The sequence below is a fragment of the Acomys minous genome (genome assembly GCF_964271855.1).
Source record: "Acomys minous genome assembly, chromosome: 3".
Classification (NCBI taxonomy): Eukaryota; Metazoa; Chordata; class Mammalia; order Rodentia; family Muridae; genus Acomys; species Acomys minous.
In genome coordinates this window covers 1,274,080-1,290,309 of record NC_140485.1, presented here as the reverse complement: position 1 = coordinate 1,290,309, position 16,230 = coordinate 1,274,080, and positions in this window count along the sequence as shown.

Genomic DNA, 16,230 nt, shown 5'->3' with positions numbered 1-16,230 from the left:
TTTTTTTTAAAACTGGGGTGTTGGTTGTGTTAGAGTAAGGCTTGAACATATTTCATTTTAACTTCATTATGTCTTTAGAGTCTATCTCAAAGCACAGTCACGTACTGGGGCACCAGAGCTCCAAGATACGACTATTGGGAACACAGCTCAGCCCACAGCACCAAGGCTTTTTTGCAATGAGAGGGTGTGGTGCCATCTTATGTGAGGTGTCTCACATGGCTTCAGAAGGCATGCAAAGACCATGTAGTTCCTGAAACTCATCTCTGTTGTCAGCCCTGATCCCATTTCTTCAGGGTCCATCCACAATTGCAGACATTTGAGGGTTTTGGCTGAATGAGGGCACCTGCTCTCAGAGGCCCGAACTATGTGTTCCTTTATCACTGAGCAGTCCTCAGTGTAATGAGGCGGCAAGGCTGCAGACAAGCCACATGTGACAGGGCCGAATGGCTAGATGGGGTGTGGGTACTTCAGCCTCCTCCTCAGAACTCTGGCCTCTCAAGGAGGCTGCTTCGCCTCAGGGCCTCTCTCTGCTTCTACTTGTTGAGCTGAGAGTTCCTCACCATGACCCCATCCCTGTGTGTTCTGACACTCATGCCTATGCAGACCTTGGCCAGGTAGCAAACAGTATTTCTGCAAAGATGTTAAGCCCTGTTCCTGGGAAACAAAAAGCAAGGACCAATCAGGCCCAAGAAGGTCATGTGTAGTTATGTTTAACACTACTATTTTAAATATTTCTAAGGAAAAAGAATAGAGATCTTTTAAGAAAGTGTGTGTGTGTGTGTGTGTGTGTGTGTGTGTGTGTGTGTGTGTGTGTGTGTGAGAAAACAAAGGTCAGGGCAATGTGTTTCAGGCCAGGAAATCCTTTCTGAGTGGGAGGCATTCATTAGGGAGGAGGGGAGGGAGACTGGGGACAGGACTGGAAGGGGCAGCAGCTCATGGGGGTAAGAAGGGGCAGAGAGCAGCAGAGCTCAGTTGACATCAGCACATAGACTAGTATGTCCTCCTGTGAGGCTGACTGACATCCTGTCCATGGCCCAAGGAAACCCCTGGGAGGCTGTGTTTGGGTGTTAGGAAGGCTGTTTGTCTCTTCTGTCTCTGTTTTCCTTTTCTTCCTAAGGGGAATTGAGAAAACAATTCCCTCGTCTCCAGCTGTGGCCTTATAGATGGTTTCTGAGTGGGCAGGAATCAGGAATGTAAAACATTTGTTCTGCTCAGCTTGGCACCATTTCCCAGGCCAGGAGCCTTGTGCAAGGGCAATAGAGATGTTGAGGAAAACAAAACACGCCGGCCTTAAAACATACACAGATACAGGGTCTCCCAGATCCTGAGATGAACAGCTCTGGTCCAAAGGCCTCAATTCTGCAAAGCCCATGATCTGTTTCTGGCACTTCCTAAGCAGTGAGGTTCTGGAGTTCAGCAAATGTTTGCAGACAGGACACTGAAGGGTGTCCGCAGCAGATATTCATTTCTCCATTTGCTTTGAAGCGTCATGTGTTTTTCTGACAGCGGCGCTGAATGGTGCTTATATCAGTAGTAAAACATCGCTGCAATAACATGGCTGAGTGACATCATGTCTTCATTCCAAAGGGCTGAAGTATTGCACCAGAGCCTCCCCTAGGGTGTGTGCTGCGTTGACCTTCCCAGGCTGCGTGGCACAGGCTGAAATAACTGCTCTTAGGGGTAGGCTATGGTTTCATAGCCCACTAACCCCTGACACAATATCGTTATATTAGGAGCTGTAGTGATTACATCCCGCACTGCTATGACTAAATATTTGCAAAAAACAACTTAAAGAAGGAAGGATTTATTTCGGCTCAGTATTCGGGGCTATAACCCATCATGACCCCAGGGGTAGGCATGGTGGTAGGCAGCTGCCTGCTGTTGGAAGTGTGGGTCGGTGCTTATTACATGATGCTGACCGAGAAGCATCGAACAGGGTGACACTATGAGCCTCAAGTCTGCCTCTATGGCCCCATATTCATCAGCTTGGACCCATGTCCTAAATGTTCCATAACCTCCCAAACAGCACCATCAGCTGGGAACCAGGTGTTCACACTCATGGGACATTTGCTTTGGTTCACCCTTTTGGAACAATTTTCCTCCATTGTCTTTGGGCCTTTCGTGAGTGGTGCATCACAATGAGAGTTCATGGCAACATAAGCTGTGTACCTCAAGGGAGAAATTTGAGTCCCAAGGGTCCTTTCAAGGACATTCTTCAAGTGATCTAACTTCTTCCTACAAGGCTGGGACTCAACAGTATCATACGGGGGCCCAAGCCTTCAATGTGGGTATTGGGGGACACCTGTCCACACCACAGCATCCCTCTCTTGCCCTCCCACTTTCCACAGTGAAATGATTGAGAGAGAAAAAAACCAACCTTGGTCATCTATTAGGACCATGCCCTTAGACTTTTCAGCCTATAAAATTGTAAGGTAATAAATCTCTGCTCTACCATCTCCCCAGGCTCAGGAATTCTGCTATGGCAGCTACAAGCTACAAGCTACAATCTGTCATCAACTTTCCTGCCTTATGCCAATATGGGAGGGCCAAGAGGTGTCAGCGCACAGCTGGATCATGGACAGGCTGGGGAGAGCGAGGTAAGACAGGGACGACATCTCATGGATTGCTCTTTGCTGCCTGTTTTTATCTCTTTTTAATGCCCTCTTTAGATCTCTCACACAGATTCTTTTATGAATCTCTTTTCCCAGCTACCCATGGATTCCTGATGAATGAAGCTTCCCAAACTTTCAAGTGGACAGGCGAATGGGTTCCAACTATGTCACTCCAAAATTTACTGCTTTGAAACAGAGGGTTTTTGGAGAAGGAGGCATCAGAGACTCCACTGAGGAAGAAAGAACACAGGTTTTCAGTCCCCCTCCCCCACAAAAGCTCTTCTCACTACACAGTCTAGGAGGCTGGCAAAGACAGGGTTAAACAAGAGCCTCCTCACTCTGTGGACAGATGAACAGACACCAGAAACCTTGGCCTCACAGAGAGAATCTGGTCCAGCAGGTGCAGAGCATTGGACACATGCTTACAGCAGGTGAGACAGTTCCCAGGCACTGCCCTTTCCTGGCATTTCCATATTTTTAGCTGTGTAATATGTGTGAGGCAATAAATCCAAATGAGGACATTGTTATAGAGAAGTGAAAGGCTAAGCTGAGCCACCCAAAAGGCATGGTATTGGTTCCCACTTATTCCTGTTCTAGTGACAGCTAATATTAGGCCCATCTGTGTAGAATCAAAGACATCCAAAAACTAAGAAACACATCAAAGGCAAGTTAAGAAAAAAGAGAACAGTGAAGAGAAAATGTGTCTGACAGCTACACACACACACACACACACACACACACACACACACAAACACACAAACACCACATACACACACCCCTCATACACCCCACAAACACACACACACCACATACACACATACACACACCCTACACACACATACACACTCCACAAACACACCCATAACACACATACCCCACATATACACATCCATACACACACCACATACACACATACACATCTCACAAACACATCCTTCACACACACACACACACACACACACACACACACACACACACACACATACATCCTGGCCTTGCTAGGCCCTTCCTCCCCAGCTAAGTCCTCCAGACCACTGTTCACAGTCTCAACATAGTTTCTAGCAGTCTAGGGCCGCCCATGAGGCCTGAAACTTGGACTATAATCTGGCTTAGCTCTCTATATACCTAGCTGGCTGGTAGCTGAGGATGCATACACAGCACTGGGGAAGGGAGCCAGTATTTTCTCTGGGTTAAGTGCATAGGCTGAACCTGGGTGACTTGTGGCTGTGGGTATAAATGGCCTTCCCGTGAAGAGAACCAGAGCCTACATTACCAGAATAAAGGGGGGAAACCACATATTTTTCTAAGATCCCAAGGCACTCATGATAAAATTCAAAGAAAGTCAGAAATCAGGAAACTTCCACAACTTATAAAGACTAATACCTAAATCATCCTGCTTCATGGCAAACATCCCTTTCCCACCAACACTGGGCTTTAGGCTCGTATAAGAAGTCACCACTTCTATTAGACTGTAACACAGGGCCTAGACAGCACAACTGTCTCGGAGAAGGAAAGTGAAGACCTAAAAATGACAGAGACAAAGATGAAGAATTTGCAGCAAAGTGGAAAAATATCCAGTCACTATACACATTTACTTTCCTTCTTCCTGTTTTTGTTTGGTTTGGTTGTTTGGTTATTTAGTTGGTTTTTTGAGGCAGGGTTTCTCTGTTACACAGAACCCTAGCTGTCTTAGACTCTTTTTGTAGACCAGGATGCCCAGGAGCTCACAGAGATCTGCCTGCTTCTGCCTCCCAAGTGCTGGGGTTAAGGGTGTGCGCCACCACTGCCCGGCCTATTTTCTGTATTTTTTATGAAAATTTTGAAGAAGCTTAAATTGATCCCATTTATTTCTCAGAGATAAGGAATGGAGCTCAAGGGCTCTGGCAGACAAAGATGTAACCAAGAGGTAATACTACATGTCACCGCTGGGCAGGTAACCACTCACTCATCAGCCCTGGCTAGCAGTATTAAATGTGATGAACTAAGTCCCCTTGGCATGGCTCTGGGAGGCTGCCATGAAACTGAAGAAAAAACTAAGGAGAAAACAAGAATTCCAGAGAAATGGAAACTGTGTGGCAGGATACTGCTGCCATTGTCACTATTTCAGTGGCTGTTTCCAGGTACAGCTTTTGTTAGTAAAAGAACAGTTTCTTCCCACCACATGCACATACAATTAAATGGCAGAAAATATACTCAAAGAACATCCTCTTAAAGGGACACACAATTATTAGCCTCTCCCTGTCCGTCAGATCTCGAGCCTCCACTGATACAATGACTTTATGTCCAGAGCACAACAGAGGGCAACAGTGGTCCTATGGTTTGAGTGTCACATGTTGGAACCTTAATTCCTCATCACAACAGTGTTGGGAAGTAGAAACAGGAAGCAAATGTTTGAGACTTGAGCCAAAGATTAGCAATCATATCAATGGCTTTTCCTCTAGGGACCAGGTTATTTATCACAAGAGCAGGCTGTTATAAAAGTGAGCTTTACCTCCTTGGTTTTCTCTTGCTCTCAGCCCTTGCTCTCTTTCTCCCACTATAGGTAGATACGTGGTAGGTAGCAGCCTTACTCAAACTACAGCTCTGTGCAGCTAGGAGCAACCAGACATAACAGGACAGTGAGTCTAATCACTAAAGGAATTAAATATCACCTGCGTAAGTAACTACTATTCCCACTGTCTAACTACTGGACCATACTGGTGCAACAGAGACCTTGCTCTGGAAAGACTTAGATTGTATCAAAAGACCAATGAAGCAGGTTATGGTGGTACACACTTGCAATCCAAGCATTCTTAAGCCTAAGTAAAGCACGAATCTGGAAAGCTTAAAGGCAGCCTGGGCATCAGAGAAAGACTTTGTCGTAAAAAGAAAAATAATATGTGGACAGGAATTACAGATGCAAGTTATCACCAACAGAAAACAAGGGACGAAAGAGAGAATCCCAGGTGTAGAATATGCAATAAAATAAATTGATATATTGGTAAAAGAAAATGTTTAATCTAAAAAAAATTTCTGACATAAAACATCTAGGAAATCTGGGACACTATGAAAAGACCAATCTAAGAATAATAGGACTAGATGAAGGAGAATTATACCAGCTCAAAACCCCATAAAATATATTTAACAAAATCATAGAAGAAAAATTCCTAACCTTAAGAAGAACATGCATATAAAGGTAAAAGAAACTTAAAGAATGTGAAAAATATTTGACCAGAAAAGAAAGCCATCCACCACATAATAATCAAAACACTAAACATACAGAACAAAAAAAGAATACTAAAAGCCGCAAGGGGAAAAGGCCATGTAACATATAAAGGCAAATCATAGGCACACCCAGATTCTCAATGGAGACGCTAAAATCCGAAAGGATCTGGACAGATGTCTTGCAGACTCTGAGAGACCACACATACACACACACACACACACACACACACACACACACACACACACACACACACCCCGCATCACACTACCACTACCACCACCACCAACAACAAAATAACAAAAATTAACACTCATTGAGCATTAATATCTGCCAATGCCAATTAAATCAACCTCCCCCAAAACCCACTAGATAATAGAATAGATGTGGAAATAGGATCTACTCTTCTGCTGCATCCAAGAAGCACACCCCAGTCTCAAGGATGGACATTATTAATTCAGGGTAAAGTGTTGGAAAAAGAATTTCCAAACAAATAGACCCAAGAATCAAGCTGGCATAGCCATTCTAATATCTAACAAATAGACTTCTAATAAAATGAAATCAAAATAGATGGGGAAGGATACTTTATACTCACCAAAGGAAAACTCCACAAAGATGGCATCTCTATTCTCAATGCCTATACCAAACACAAGAGTATCCACATTTGTAAAAGAAACTAAAGCTTAGATCACACACCAAACCCCATATATTCGTAGCCAGAGACTTCAATATCCCACTGTCATCAATAGACAGGTCTTCCAGACAAAAACTAAACAGAAAAATAATAGAGCTAACAGAGGTTATGACTCAAATGAACCTAGCAAATACCTATAGAACACTTCACCCAAACACAAAAGAATATACTTTCTTCTCAATATTTCACAAAACTTTCTCCAAAACTGAACACATACTCAGTTACAAGGCAAGTGTCAGTAGATACAAGAAAACTGAAACAACCTTCTGTATTCTATCAGATCATAGTGGATTAAAGGCGGATTTTGACAACAGAAACAACAGAGAGCCTACAAACTCATGGAAACTAAAAATCTCTCTATTCAATGACTAATGGTTCAAGGAAAAAATGAAGAAAGATATTAAAGACCTCCTAGAATTCAATGAAAATGAAGACACAACTGAAGGCACAATATACCCAAACTTATGGAGCACAACAAAAGTGGTGCTGAGAGGAAAGTTCATAGCACCAAGTAGCTTCCTAAAGAAATTAGAAAGATCTCATACTAGTAACTTAACAGCAGATCTGAAAGCTCCCAAACAATAAGAAGAAAACACACCTAAGAGGAGTATATGTCAAGAAATAATCAAACTGAAAGCTGAAACCAATAAAATAGGAACAAAGAGAACAATTTGAAGAATCAATGAAACAAAGAGTTGGTTCTTAGAGAAAATCAACAAGACAGACAAACCCTTATTCAAGCTAACTAAAATGCAGAGAGATAATGACAAGGAGGAAATCCAAAGAATCATTATGTCCTACTTCAAAAACCTGTACCCCACAAAATTGAAACAAATGGCAATGTTTTGATAGATACCATTTATAAAAGCTAAATCAAGATCAGATAAACAATTTAAATAGACCTATAACTTCTAAGGAAATAGAATCAGTCATTAAAAGTCTCCCAACCAAAAAAGGAAACTCACAGAATCAGCTAATTGGGCTCATAGTGGCTCACCGAGGCTAAACCACCAATTGGGAGCCTGCATGGGTCAGACCTAGGCCCTCTGCACACATGTTACGGTTGTTTAGATAGCTCTTCTTGTGGGACGCCTAGCAGTGGGAGCAGAGGCTGCCTCTGACTCCATTCCTTCTTTTGGAACCTCCCTTCTCCTACTGAGATGCATCATCCAGCTTTAATACGATGGGAGGTGCCTAGTCTTGTGGCAACTTGATATGCCATGTTTTGTTGGTATCCCTGGAGGTCTGCCCTTTTCTGAAGGGATATGGAGGAGGAGTGGATGGAGGAGACGGGAGGTGATGGGGGCGGCACAGGGGAGAAGGACTGGGAGGAGAGGAGGGGCAGGAAACTGTAGTGGGGATGTAATATATAAGAACAACAAATTTATAATTTTTTAAAAGAGAAAAAACAGAACAGGGTTAGTGAAATGGCTCCATAGATAAAGGTGCTCACTTTCAAGGCTCACAACGTGAGTTTCCTAGGACCCACATGGTAGGAGAGAACTGGCTCTCAAAAGTGATACTTAAGGCTCAGTGCAAGAAAGAGCCTGAGAAGGAAATCCCATGTTGGCTCTCACATCCCAGATTGCTGGTGCAATAGCCCAGTACCACCACGGAGCTCTGGGAAGGAGGCTGTTCTCCTAGACTCCAGCAGAGGCCTGATACCTACTGGTCTCTTTGTCCAAACATCATAATTATGCTTCCAGGTCAGTATATGAGGATGAAACCTGCAGACCTCCTATATTCGTCCCCTCACAGAATCCCTGTCAACTCTTCACATCCCTCCGCGTGTTTGCTAGGACTGATGTAACCACCCAGCAGACATCCGTAAGCCTTCTACATGTTCTATCCCTTTGGATAGCTCTACGGTGTTACCTGCAGGTGCTTGTTCTGTTACTAATTACAGTCATAATAGCAAAGACCTGTGTTCAGAAATGATAGATAGAATTTCATAGACTCTGAGAGCTAAAAAAAAAAAAAAAAAAAAAAAAAAAAAAACATGGTCAAGCAAAACTGCATTCAATGATGCGAACAGTAGGAGCTGTTAAGACGTGCTTCAAAAACAAATAATCCTGGTAACACAAAGGCTTCATTCGGAGTATTTGGTGCTGACTCAGATGCTCACTCAAGGCCTGGTTTTGATGGCTCTACTACCACCATATTAGACCTCTTCAAGGTTCATGGGGCTGGAGGAAGAACAAGGGTTGGAGGGAGAAGAGGCACACCAGATCTCATGCCTTCATGTGTATTTTTAAAGGAGTCATGTGATTTCTTATTTTATGTGTGTGTGTGTGTGTGTGTGTGTGTGTGTGTGTGTGTGTGTATAGTTCACTTTGCATCCTGATTGAAGTCCCCTCCCTCCTCTCCTCCCTCTCCCTTCCCCCTATATGCCCTCCCTTACTCCTCAGCAAAGGGGAGCCCCCCAACCCACCCCGGCACATCAAGTCGCATCAGGACTGAGTGCATCCTCTTCCACTGAGGCCAGGCAAAGCAGCCCCTCCAGAGGGAAGTGGTCAAAAGCATGGCAACAGGGTCCATGTCAGAGACAGCTCCTGCTCCCCTCACGAGGGGACCTACATGAAGACTAAGGTGCTCATCGGGGTAGAGGGCCTAGGTCCAGTCCACGAATGGTCCTTGGTTGGTGCTTCAGTCTCCATATGTCCCTCTGGGCTCTGATTAGTTGGCTCTGTTGGTCTTCTTAGGAGTTCCTGTCCCCTCTGGGTTCTTTTATCATTTCAGCCACGTTTCCACAAGGCTCCCCGCACTCTACCTGATGTTTCGCTTGAGTCTCAGCTTCTGTTTTGATCTGCTGCTGGGTAGTATAGGTTGCAAGTTTTCAAACCTACTTTATTTGGGGTTCTTTAATCCCTATGCCTCCCTTCCAACCCACCTACCCTATACAGGAGACAAAAGAGATTAATGGGAACAGGAGAAGTAGATCTTTGAAGACTCAGTCCTGGGAGCAATTCCATTCTTCGTTGGCAGGATTGGAGCAGACTCGTTAAATAGAAAACCAGCAATTCAGCAAAGGTGACTGCGACTGCAGCAGCTGAAACCCAGAGGGGTATCTGGAACCCAGAACCTCAAACCGTTCTGTGCTCTGGAGCATTTCTTTCCAGGAGCATCTCGAAGAAGAGCAATGAACAAGCAAAGGAGCAATGTCAAAACCAAAAAAGCCAAGCCTCTGGTTTGGGACACACACACACATCCTCTCGATGTCCATATTAGGATGTTTATCAATTGGCAAAGACCATGCCCCTGCAAGAGGTAATTCCTCTTCTAGTAGACCACATGTCCTCTCACAAGTCTGTTTCCATCAGACATACACTACACACCCTCAAACAAACATGTTTACATCTACTACAGGGTGGAGCCTTCCAGAAGACAACTAGGCTAGGCTCCTGTCTGCAAGCATAACAGAATATCCTTAACAGTGTCAGGGGTGGGTCTGAGGTTGGGCCAGGCATTGGATGAACATTCCCTTACTCTCTGCTCTAACTTCATCCCTACAGATCTTGTAGGCAGAGTAAATTTTGAGTCAAAGTTTTAGTGAGTGGTTTGGTGTTCCCTTCCCTCCACTAGAAGTCCTGTCTGGCTAGAGCGTGGCCTCTTCAGTCTCTATGACCCCTGTTACAATGAGTCTTAGCTAGAGTCACCCCATATCCTCCCAGCAGGCTACCCTGTGGTACGTCTCTAGCTTGTCTCAGTGATGCCCCTGCCCTTGGTTTCCCTTCTCTCTCCAAGCCATCTGACGTCCCACCCACGCTCTCCCCACATCTGATCTCCACCCTTGTTTCCCTCCTTATTCCCTCTCCTACTCTGTTCCCTCTCTTCATCCACTTCTGATTTCCGTTCTATTTCCCCTTCTGGGTGAAATTCAAGCATCCTCCCTTGGAACCTCCTTGGAGTCTGTGAACTGAGCATGGTTATCCTGTAATGTATGGCTAATATCCATTTGGAAGTGAGGACATACCATGTGTGTCTTTCTGGGTCTGGGTTACCTCTCTCGGGATATTTTCTAGTTCCATCCACTTGCCTGCAAATTTCAATGCTTCCCTTGTTTCCTTTTTTTTTTTTTGTTTTTTTTTGTTTATTTGTTTGTTTTTTGTTTTAGCTGAGTAGTATTCCATTATATAAATGTACCGCATTTTCTTTATCCATTCCTCAGTTGAAGGACACCTGGGTTGTTTAGTTTCTGGCTATTACAAATAAAGCTATACTCCAGGTATATCATATATATGAAACAACCCCAAGACTCCTGCGTTTAAGGCTTGGTCTCCAGTGCAGCACTGTTCAGAGAAGGGGCTTTAGAAAGGAGATTGAATCACGCAGGCTCCTCCCTTATCAATGGATTTTATGGGCTGTTGGAGTTGGAAACTAGGAGGTAGGCCTCAGCTGAAGGGGTGGACTACAAAGTGTGTGCCCTGAGGGACTATGCTTGATCCCCCTGCTCTCTCACTGCTTTTTACTTGACTGCCATCAGGCAAGAAGCTTCTTTTGCCACATACTCCAGCCACCATGATATTCTGCCTCATAATTCTACAGTGATGAAGCAATGGAGCCAGTCAACTATGAAGTCATACAACAGCAGCCATCTTTTCAAACAGTTTCAGGCTTTTAATGTCATTGATGAAAGCTGAGTAAGACCTTAACCATGACTTGCCTCTACACTCACATGTTCTCATTCATCTGGACAGGCTGCATGGACAATTGTCACCTGCCCAGTGGTGGAACCACCTACAGTGGGCTGGGGCCTCCCATGTAAATCACTGATCAAGAAAATGCCTCATTGACTGGCCTACAGAAAATCTGAGGGAAGCATTTTCTCACTTGAGATTCCCTCTTCCATGATGACCCTCAATGTGTCAATCTGAAAAACAACAAATCAGGACACTGTGGAATACTTGTCTTTCTCAAATGAAACCTAACAGAGAATACCAAACTGAATGACTCTCTGTTTTAAGAGAGAAGTAAGAACCCCTGCACGGCCTCTGTTTTCATCCATTCCTGAAGAGTGTCGCCTATTCTTTGTCTCAACAGACCAGAGAGCTCAGGGCAGTGACTCAGTCCATCCCTACCCTCTTTGTATGCTTTCAGAAAAGATCAGCAGAGCTCAGGGGGCCCTGGCCACGACACAGAGCCTGTTGGCAAGAACAGGCTTGGAATCCTTCCAAATGACTCGCATGCACTAGGGATGACCTGTAGCATTTTCCAAAGGACAACAGAGTTGATGGAATCTTCTCCCATCACGGACTGCAAACAGCACACAAGCAGTGTGATCACTCGAGTCTATTTAAATTTTGATGCAGGGTAAGGAAGGAGAATACTGCAGTGCAGTCATATCTTCAAGAGCCTTTGAAGCCCTCATTAGTATCCCTGAAAAAGTCGAGAAATTCAATTGATCTTAGAAATGTCACAGGAAAGTGCTTGATAACAAGGGTCAGGATGTTAAGTAAAGAGAAAGGAATTAATCTCCATTCATTAAGAGGATGCCAAAGTGACCTTTAAGCTGCATCAAAGTCCTATCAGGGAAGAAAAAGGCATCTGTTGTGAAGGTCTTTCTCAGCCCAGCATTCCCTGCAGGCTCTCTTACCAGCCCCAGCCTCAGCAATCTCTCTGTCCTTTTACGCTTGTCTATTGAAGCCCCAAACTAAGCTAAAATTTAGGAAGGCGACTGTTGAGGACAGGACACATAGCCAAGAGATCAAACCTCGGTGCAGACCTGGTCAGTAAGCAGCTAAGGCTCCCTTCTAACCTCTCCAAGGCACTCCCTCTTGTTAGGAAAGCCTTACATCTTGAAGATTCCATTGGCCATATTCTCTTTCCCTTGTCTTAAGTATCAAAATGGCCTCAGAGACTGGTCCTGCTTGCAGAGAAGGAAATCTCAGTGTGGTTCTCTTTACTTTCCCCAGGGCCTCCACTCTTGACCACTGCAATCCTACCTACCCCTTGCCCCAAATCTGCATCCTGCTTCGGTTCTTCCTTCCTTTTCTCCTTCATGGGGTTTGTCAGTCCACAGGAGTCCCCCCAAAGGGCTCAGCATGTAGTTTCATTTCCCACCAGCAATGGCTACCAGACCCCTCTCTCCCAATTGCTGTGTTAGTGAGCCTCCCTTCTAAGACTCCACCCTGGGTCCCACACAAAATCATGTTTCCGCAAATGTTCAACGCATCACCATCTTCACCCTCCAGCCTTTCTTAATTACACCCCAGGAGCCGGCCATTCTTCTGACATCACACTCCATTCCCTCTCATCTGAGATTCCATGGTACCTGCTCCACCCCTCCCTACAGGCACTGAGCCCACACTGCATCATGACTGTCCCTCTGTCCTCTTCTGTCCTGTGGACAGAAATCATGTCCTCGTCATCTTGCCTACTGAAGAGGATGACAATGCTACACAGAGAGAGAGGGGGGGGGGCGGGGGGAGAGAGAGACAGAAAGATACAGAGAGAAGAGAGACAGACAGACAGACAGACACAGAAAGATACAGAGAGAAAGAGAGGCAGAGAGAGGAGCACTCACACACAAACACATTACACCTGCACACACATGTAGTGCTATACCCACACCTTCCTAGCACTTCTCATGAAGAAACAAGAAAATTCACTGAATCCAGAAAAAACAAAGCTAGTTAGAACATTACTAAGCCAAAAGGCATAAACTTAACATACATCGTAAAATACATTCCTGAGAGTCTTCTGTCCAGATAGCACACTTGAAATGAGTAAGACACACTAGATTTGGAAGACTATGAAAAGAGAATGCCAATAACTAGCTGTTGAAATAATAATATTTTGGATGCATTAAGTCAATGAAAGGGTACTTCTAAAAATAATTTAGTTGTGGCATTTTTATTTGGTTTGGTCTGGATTTTTTTTTATATTGTCTCACTCTATAGCTCAGGCTGGCTTCAGCTTTCCAAACACTGGGATTACCGGCATGAGCCACCATGTCAGTCTTACTTGGTGCTAAAACGTTTAAAGCTATACGTGTAGTTCACATGGTATTTCTTGCCAGTAGTAGCAATGCCAAAAGGCCTTTCTGGAACCAAGCCACATCCCTTTTCTCCACCTTCACTGCAGACTCACTGAGCAGATGTGACAGAGACTGTCTGGCTGCAAAGCCAAAAGTATTTACTTTCGGATTGTTTGTGACCCAGCTGGAGTTACACAGTGTGCCTGAGAGGCTGAGCATACCGTTTATTATTGTAAAACTTCAGTTAGCTACAATCCAGGAAATGCAAGAAATTCACTTCTAGAGAACAGAAAACACCCTGTTGAAAATTAGCATAAGGTTTGCTATAAATTGCCTTTTGTAGTTCAGACGTACATTTCCCTGACAACTGAATTGTCAAATGCAATCAAGTTTCATTTAGTGGATCATCATTGTTAGAAAATGTGAGATGGAGTTAGACCCCAGCTCTTACCTTAGACTGTTGTGACTTTGTTTTAGTTGGTTAGGTTTCTTGCTTGTCGGTGATTTTCCCCCATATCTTTGGCAATGGAAGAGAGTCAGTATTTAAGAACTGATATTTAGGGAGCTGACCTGCCCATTGCTGAGTTCAGTGGTAGGTAAGTGATAAACACGTTCTTTCATGTCATCTGAGTACCATGTTTTGAAGTTGAATGGCTTAGGTTAACTTAGGGATTTTTGTTTTTGTTTTTGTTTTGTTTTTTGTTTTGTTTTGTTTTGTCTTTGCTTCAATAGACACTGGTGGTTCAGTGAAATTATAGACCAAATTTTGAACACAGAGAGAGAATTGCCCAAAAGCTTTTCCTGGGGCCCTTTTCAGTTAGAAAATCCTGTTATCATCCTACAGATACATCCATTCTATGTGACTGGGCACCTCAAATTCCAGAAGGTTCTTTGCCACACTAACTCTCCATTTCCATACAAGCTGAGGGCAGAGATGTTGCTGTTGACCCTGCTCCTGTTGGCTGGCAGGGACCTGAATAGGATGGAAGAGGGGAGCAACGGACTGGAAAGGGAGGGTTAGCAACTCAAGACCTCAAGGGAACAGAAGGTCATCCGGTTCCAGAAAGTCCTTGGCAAAAGCCAGCGAGGCTTGCCGTACCGTACTGCAAACTATTGTTTCTCTGAGGAAGCCATCTGCTTCTGACTCAGGCCAGCACTCACATGAAAGCCACTGTGGCCTGGCCCCCAGTCAAGGCCTCTGGAATCACACCGCCGAGTTTCATCAGCCACTTGACCTCCTGTCTTCTGAATGACAGGAGGGAAGCACTTGTCATGGCCTGTTATTGCATTGTCAGCACATTTCTCTTCTGTGGAACTTATTCCCAAACCACAGATGGAATCAGCTGAGATTTAACCAAAAAGCAAGACTGATCTTGGGCCAACATCCAGGGAATGTGGGAGAGAGGAAGAGATGAGTACTGAAGCAAAGCAGCCTGGGAACCGGTGCCCACGCCCTCAACTGGATACCTAATGGTAAGTTTGAGGCCTCGTTCCAAGATCCTGCTTGGTAGGCCTAAACCCTCCCCTTTCCCCTATGCACACTTGTCTCCACAGGAAGCTGCTCTACCAGGTGACACTCTCTTTCTTCATCCTCCTTTAACACCTAATTAAGTCTTTAGGACTTGAGTGACAGGATGGTACCTCTGTGCCAAAAAGTTAGGAAAGCAAATGAACCATTTTATGGATGTGAGCAAATGTCTTAAAAAGGAAACCAAAAGCTAATACAAATGGCTCTTGTTCCTTGAGACTATTTCCTTAGGACAAAACCAGGAACAGCACAGATCTATGTCCTAATAAAAAGGTTTTCAGGCCCCTTTACTAGGCCCTGGCCAAGAAGCCCAGCATCCTTGTGGGTTTCTCCAATGGACACTGTGATTCTAGACCCTGGACCCAAAACACCATCTTGACACAGGGTCTTTCTACCATGGTGGGTTTTGTTGTTTTTTGTTTTTGTTTTGTTTTGTTTTTGTTTGTTTGTTTGTTTTTGTTTTTGTTTTTTGTATATAAACTAGAGATCACCCAAACCCTGTGGTCACAAGTATATTCAGAAGATCTACACTGGCTCCCAGTTGCATTGTGATGTGGCCTCCACATAATTCAGACTTCTTAGGCATCAAGACAGTGCATCCCTCACAGCCCTCTCCAGAGGAAGGCATGGCCATTTTCCCTCGTCCCAGGGTGCTGGCCCTGGGTTTAGTACCTCTAGAGTTGTTAAACCATCACTGCTCTCTGAGTAGGATTCCATGTTATTTTTTTACAAACTGAGAAAGGTTTTGGGAGTGATTGAGATGCTAATACCTATCATGGTCAGAGTAAGAGTGAATCGATCCCTGGAATGCAAACTTTAAGGAGGTACAAAGGGCTGAGGTGGCAAGCCTTTGTATAACCCAAAAAGCTTGTGCCCTTAACAGATTTGTGCTGATCTCCAAGATGTTAGAGGTAGAGCAGGACTGCCCTGTGTCGTCCTGGGGACAAATCCCACATCTCACACCTTTAACACCAATACCCCATGGCCCCTCCATTGCTCTCTTCCTGACCACCATCACTTCTTCCTGTCTCCTCCAATGTAGGAACCCCTCAAGAAACTCAGGCCAGAAAGAAGGTATGTCACAAGCTTACCACAAATTCAGCTGACAGATGGAGTGAAAGGTGGGAACTGTGCGGAGGAAAATATCATTCATGAAATAAATATTCATGTGAACTAGATGCCCCATCCACTCTAGGGTATTTGCCATCCCCAGTACAG